This window comes from Triticum dicoccoides, chromosome 6A (assembly GCF_002162155.2).
Source record: "Triticum dicoccoides isolate Atlit2015 ecotype Zavitan chromosome 6A, WEW_v2.0, whole genome shotgun sequence".
NCBI lineage: Eukaryota > Viridiplantae > Streptophyta > Magnoliopsida > Poales > Poaceae > Triticum > Triticum dicoccoides.
In genome coordinates, this window is record NC_041390.1 from 443,687,198 (window position 1) to 443,693,197 (window position 6,000).

Consider the following 6,000-nt stretch of genomic DNA (forward strand, 5'->3'; position numbering starts at 1 on the left):
CATTCCGTTTGGACTCCGTTGGAAATTCCTTTTCTTTGAAACCCTAAAACAGGCAAAAAACATCAATTCTGGGCTGGGCCTCCGGTTAATAGGGTAGTCCCAAAAATAATATAAAAGTGGATAATAAAGCCCAATAATGTCCAAAACAGTAGATAATATAGCATGGAGCAATCAAAAATTATAGATACGTTGGAGACGTATCAGGCGTGTGGCCTCGAGCCTAGGAAGGGTTGCGTTCACCTCGTGAGCAAACTGCTTGAAGATACGCTGAGATGCTGGGGTCTGATCTCCACCCAAGATGCAAGCGATGGCGCGCGGCTCCTGGAAGCCCCCTGCCCCCTCGTCCTGATGGTGGTGGATAACCCACAAGTATAGGTGATCGCAATAGTTTTCGAGGGTAGAGTATTCAACCCAAATTTATTGATTTGACACAAGGGGAGCCAAAGAATATTCTCAAGTATTAACAGTTGAGTTGTCAATTCAACCGCACCTGAAAGACTTAATATCTACAACAAAGTATTTAGTAGCAAAGTAATATGATAGTAGTGGTAACGGTGGCAAAGGTAACAGTAGCACTTTTGTAGTGATTGTAACAGTAGCAACGTAAAAGTAAATAAGCATATATCAATATATGAAAAGCTCGTAGGCAACGGATCATAGATGGATAATTATGTCGGATGCGATTCCTCATGCAATAGTTATAACATAGGGTGACACGGAACTAGCTCCATTTCATCAATGTAATGTAGGCATGCATTCCGAATATTGTCATACGTGCTTATGGAAAAGAACTTGCATGACATCTTTTGTCCTACCCTCCCGTGGCAGCAGGGTCCTATTGGAAACTAAGGGATATTAAGGCCTCCTTTTAATAGAGTACTAGACCAAAGCATTAACACTTAGTGAATACATGAACTCCTCAAACTACGGTCATCACCGGTAAGTATCCCGATTATTGTCACTTTGGGGTTAACGGATCATAACACATAATAGGTGAATATTGACTTGCAAGATAGGATCAAGAACTCACATATATTCATGAAAACATAATAGGTTCAGATCTGAGATCATGGCACTCGGGCACTAGTGACAAGCATTAAGCATAGCAAAGTCATAGCAACATCAATCTCAGAACATAATGGATACTAGGGATCAAACCCTAACAAAACTAACTCGATTACATGATAAATCTCATCCAACCCATCACCGTCCAGCAAGCCTACGATGGAATTACTCACACACGGCGATGAGCATCATGAAATTGGTGATGGAGGAAGGTTGATGATGACGATGGAGACATATTCCCCTATACGGAGCCCCGAACGGACTCCAGATCAGCCCTCCCGAGAGAGATTAGGTCTTGGCGGCGGCTCTGTATCGTAAAACGCGATGAATCCTTCTCTCTGATTATTTTTCTCCCCGAACATGAATATATAGAGTTGGAGTTGAGGTCGGTGGAGCACCAGGCGGCCCACAAGGCAGGGGGCGCGCCCCCACCCTCATGGACAGGGTGTGGGCCCCTTGGCCTTGATTCTTTTGCCAGTATTTTTTATATATTCCAAAAATATTCTCCGTTGATTTTTAGGTCATTCCGAGAACTTTTATTTCTGCACAAAAATAACACCATGGCAATTCTGCTGAAGACAGCGTCAGTCCGGGTTAGTTCCATTCAAATCATTCAAGTTAGAGTCCAAAACAAGGGCAAAAGTGTTTGGAAAAGTAGATACGATGGAGACGTATCAACTCCCCCAAGCTTAAACCTTTGCTTGTCCTCAACCAACTCCTAAACCTTTGATACATGAGCTATTCGAGCATACAAAATAGAATTTCATTTGAAGGTTTAGAGTTTGGCACATACAAATGTACTTGGAAAGGCAGGTAGATACCGCATATAGGAAGGTATGGTGGACTCATATGGAATAACTTTGGGGTTTATGGAGTTGGATGCACAAGCAGTATTCCCGCTTAGTACAAGTGAAGGCTACAAAGAGACTGGGAAGCGACCAGCTAGAGAGCGACAATAGTCATGACCATGCATTAAAATTAGTCAACACTGAATGCAAGCATGAGTAGGATATAATTCACCATGAACATAAATATCGTGGAGGCTATGTTGATTTTGTTTCAACTACATGCATGAACATGTGTCAAGTCAAGCCACTCGAATCGTTCAAAGGAGGATACCACCCTATCATACCACATTACAACCATTTTAATAGCATGTTGGCACGCAAGGTAAACCATTATAAACTCCTAGCAAATTAAGCATGGCATGAGCAACTATAATCTCTAATTGTCATTGCAAACATGTTTCATTCATAATAGGCTGAATCAGGAATGATAAACTAATCATATTTACAAAAACAAGAGAGGTCAAGTTCATACCAGCTTCTCTCATCTCAATCAGTCCATCATATATCGTCATTATTGCGTTTCACTTGCACAACCGAATGGTGTGGATAATAATAATATTGCATGTGCATTGGACTAAGCTGGAATTTGCAAGCATTCAATACAAGGGAGAAGACAAGGTAATATGGGCTCTTGGTTAGATCAAGAATAATTCAAATGGGAGCCGCTTCAACATTTTCATCATGGTCTTCTCCTCTCGACCCCCAAAGAACAAGAAAAGAAGTAAAACTATTTACATGGGAAAGCTCCCAGCAAGTAAAAGAAGAACGAGAAATCTTTTGGGATTTTCTTTTAATTACTACTAGTACAAGCATGGAAAGTAAACTAGCTAAAAGCTACAACTAATTTTTTTGGGGTTTTATTAAGGGTTTTCAAACACACAAGAAGAAGGCTTAAAAACAAAATAAACTAGCATGGATGATACAATGAAAAAGTATGAGCACCGGCAACTGGCATGAGTGTGTGAACATGAATGTAATGTCGGTGAGAAATACATACTCCCCCAAGCTTAGGCTTTTGGCCTAAGTTGGTCTATGGCCACAGATGGCCTAGTGGATATCTGAAGTTGAAGCTGGGGTCGTACTGAGATGCAGCAGCCACTGCCTGAAGAGCTGCAGCTTGGAGGCAACCTGCCTCTGTCCTCCTCTCATACTCATTCGCCTCCTCCCTGGTTATAACATATCTCCCTTTTGTCTGAAAGTCAAAGAAAGCAGGAGCAGGGAGCAGCAACATGGACAGTGCGACGCCTGTCAAAGATTCGTCGATACTGGAGAGGTTGTTCATTCCTCTCAATAAACAGATGGCGAACCATAGCATTAAAATCTAGATAAGCAGGAGGCAACTCAATATCATTCTCATGTATTGGTATCTCAAGAAAATTAGCTACACAAGTTGCATAAATTCCACGAAACAAGTCTCCACTTAAACTATTAAGATGCAACCTATGTGCAACAATAGCCCCCAAGTTATATTGTTTATCACCTAATACAACACTCTTGAGAACACTAAGATCGGGAACGCACATGTGACATGCCTCATCTTTACCGTTAATGCATCTACCCACGAAGAGAGCAAAATAATGTATGGAAGGAAAATGAATGCTCCCTATGATAGCTTGTGTGATTTCCCTAGATTCCCCCACAGTAATACTAGCAAGAAAGTCTTTATATCCAGATTTGCGAGGTTCACTAGCATTACCCCACTTCGGGATTTTACAAGCAGTATTAAAATCTTCTAAATCCATGGTATAAGATTTATCATAGAGATCAAATAGGACAGTGTGAGAATTGTGTGATGATGTAAATTTAAACATTCTCACAAAGGAATCAGTTAGGTGATAATATCGGGGGCACTTATCTAACATGAAGCCCTCAAGTTCAGGATTATGCACATACGCGTCAAATTCCTCCTTAATTCCTGCTTGGACTATAAAATCTTCTGGCGGCCACTCACAAGGCTGCACTTGAGCTTCCCTTGGTAGTTCATAATCCGGCTCACGTATCGCGAGCCTAGTTGCCTGCTTTCTCGAGGAACCACCTTGATACATTTTCCTAAACATATTTCTTCCTCTGAAAAATTTCTGAAATTTTTAGTAACTCAAAACAAAATTGAACCAAACTCAACAAAATTGATAGCAACTACTCCCACAAGTGCCTAGAGGCCATATCATGCAATATAACTACTTGGGACCAAATAAATTTGACATGCAAGCTCAAGAACAGGGTCACCTAAGCAGCAAAAATTTCCAATAAATAAAGCAGTAGAACAAGAACTAATTGGACCATTGGAGGAGTCACATACCGAAAAACAATCCCCCAAAACAGTTTTGTGAATGAAGCTTTGAGCAAGGATATCGAAAATGGCAGCAAGATGAGCTAGAACTCGGGTTTCAGCTGGTGGAGGATTTTTTCTGGAGGAAGACGAAGTGTATGGGTGCAAGAATAAGTGGAGGGAGCCCATGTGGGGTCCACGGGGCAGGGGGCGCGCCCCAGGGGGGTGGGCGCCCCCTCCACCCTCATGGGACACATGGTGGGTCCCCCTGGTGTGTTCTCAGTGCCGAAAATTCTTAAATGTTCTAGAAAAAATCATATAAAATTTTCAAGACATTTGGAGAACTTTTATTTTGAGGGTATTTTTTTATTGCAAGGATAATTCAGAAAACAGACAGAAAATACTATTTTTGCTTTATTTAAACTAAATAACATAAAGTAAAAGGAGAATACAGAGAGTTGTGCTTTCTAACTTCATCCATCTCATGCTTGTCAAAAGGAATCCACTAACAAGGTTGATCAAGTCTTGTTAACAAACTCATTCTGAATCGCATAAACCAGAGAAATTTCGAATAACACTAGGTTACCTCAACGGGGATATGCACGTCCCCAACAAGAAGATTATCATATTTCTTCTTGATAGTAGGAAGAGGAAATTCAAAACCTCCAATAGTAATTGTTGGAATTTTTCCAATAGAATTGATAATGTGGACTTGAGGTTGTTTCCTCGAAAAGTGTACCGTATGCTCATTACCATTAACATGAAAAGTGACACTGCCTTTGTTGCAATCAATAACAGCCCCTGCAGTATTCAGAAAGGGTCTACCAAGAATAATAGACATACTATCGTCCTCGGGAATATCAAGAATAACAAAGTCTGTTAAAATAGTAACGTTTGCAACCACAACAGGCACATCTTCATAAATACCGACAGGTATAGCAGTTGATTTATCAGCCATCTGCAAAGATATTTCAGTAGGTGTCAACTTATTCAAATCAAGTCTACGATATAAAGAGAGAGGCATAACACTAACACCGGTTCCAAGATTACATAAAGCAGTTTTAACATAGTTTCTTTTAATGGATCATGGTATAGTTGGTACTCCTGGATCTCCAAGTTTCTTTGGTATTCCACCCTTAAAAGTGTAATTAGCAAGCATGGTGGAAATTTCAGCTTCCGGTATCTTTCTTTTATTAGTAATAATATATTTCATATACTTAGCATCAGGATTCATTTTAAGCATATCAGTCAAACGCATACGCAAAAAGATAGGTCTAATCATTTCAGCAAAGCGCTCAAAATCCTCATCATCCTTTTTCTTGGATGGTTTAGGAGGAAAGGGCATGGGTTTCTGAACCCATGGTTCTCTTTCTTTACTATGCTTCCTTGCAACAAAGTCTCTCTTATCATAACGTTGATTCTTTGATTGTGGGTTATCAAGATCAACAGCAGGTTCAATCTCTACATCATTGTTATTACTAGGTTGAGCATCAACATGAACATCATCATTAATATTATCACTAGGTTCATGTTCATTACCAGATTGTGTTTCAGCATCAGAAATAGAAATATCATTGGGATTCTCAGGTGTGTCTACAACAGGTTCACTAGAAGCATGCAAAGTCCTATCATTTTTCTTTTTCTTCTTCTTAGAAGAACTAGGTGGATCAACATTAAATCTTTGAGAATCTTGCTCAATTCTCTTAGGGTGGCCCTTAGGATACAAAGGTTCCTAAGTCAATTTACCCCCTCTAGTCATAACTCTAACAGCATTATCATTTTTCTTATTATTTAAATCATTGAGCAAATCATTCTGTG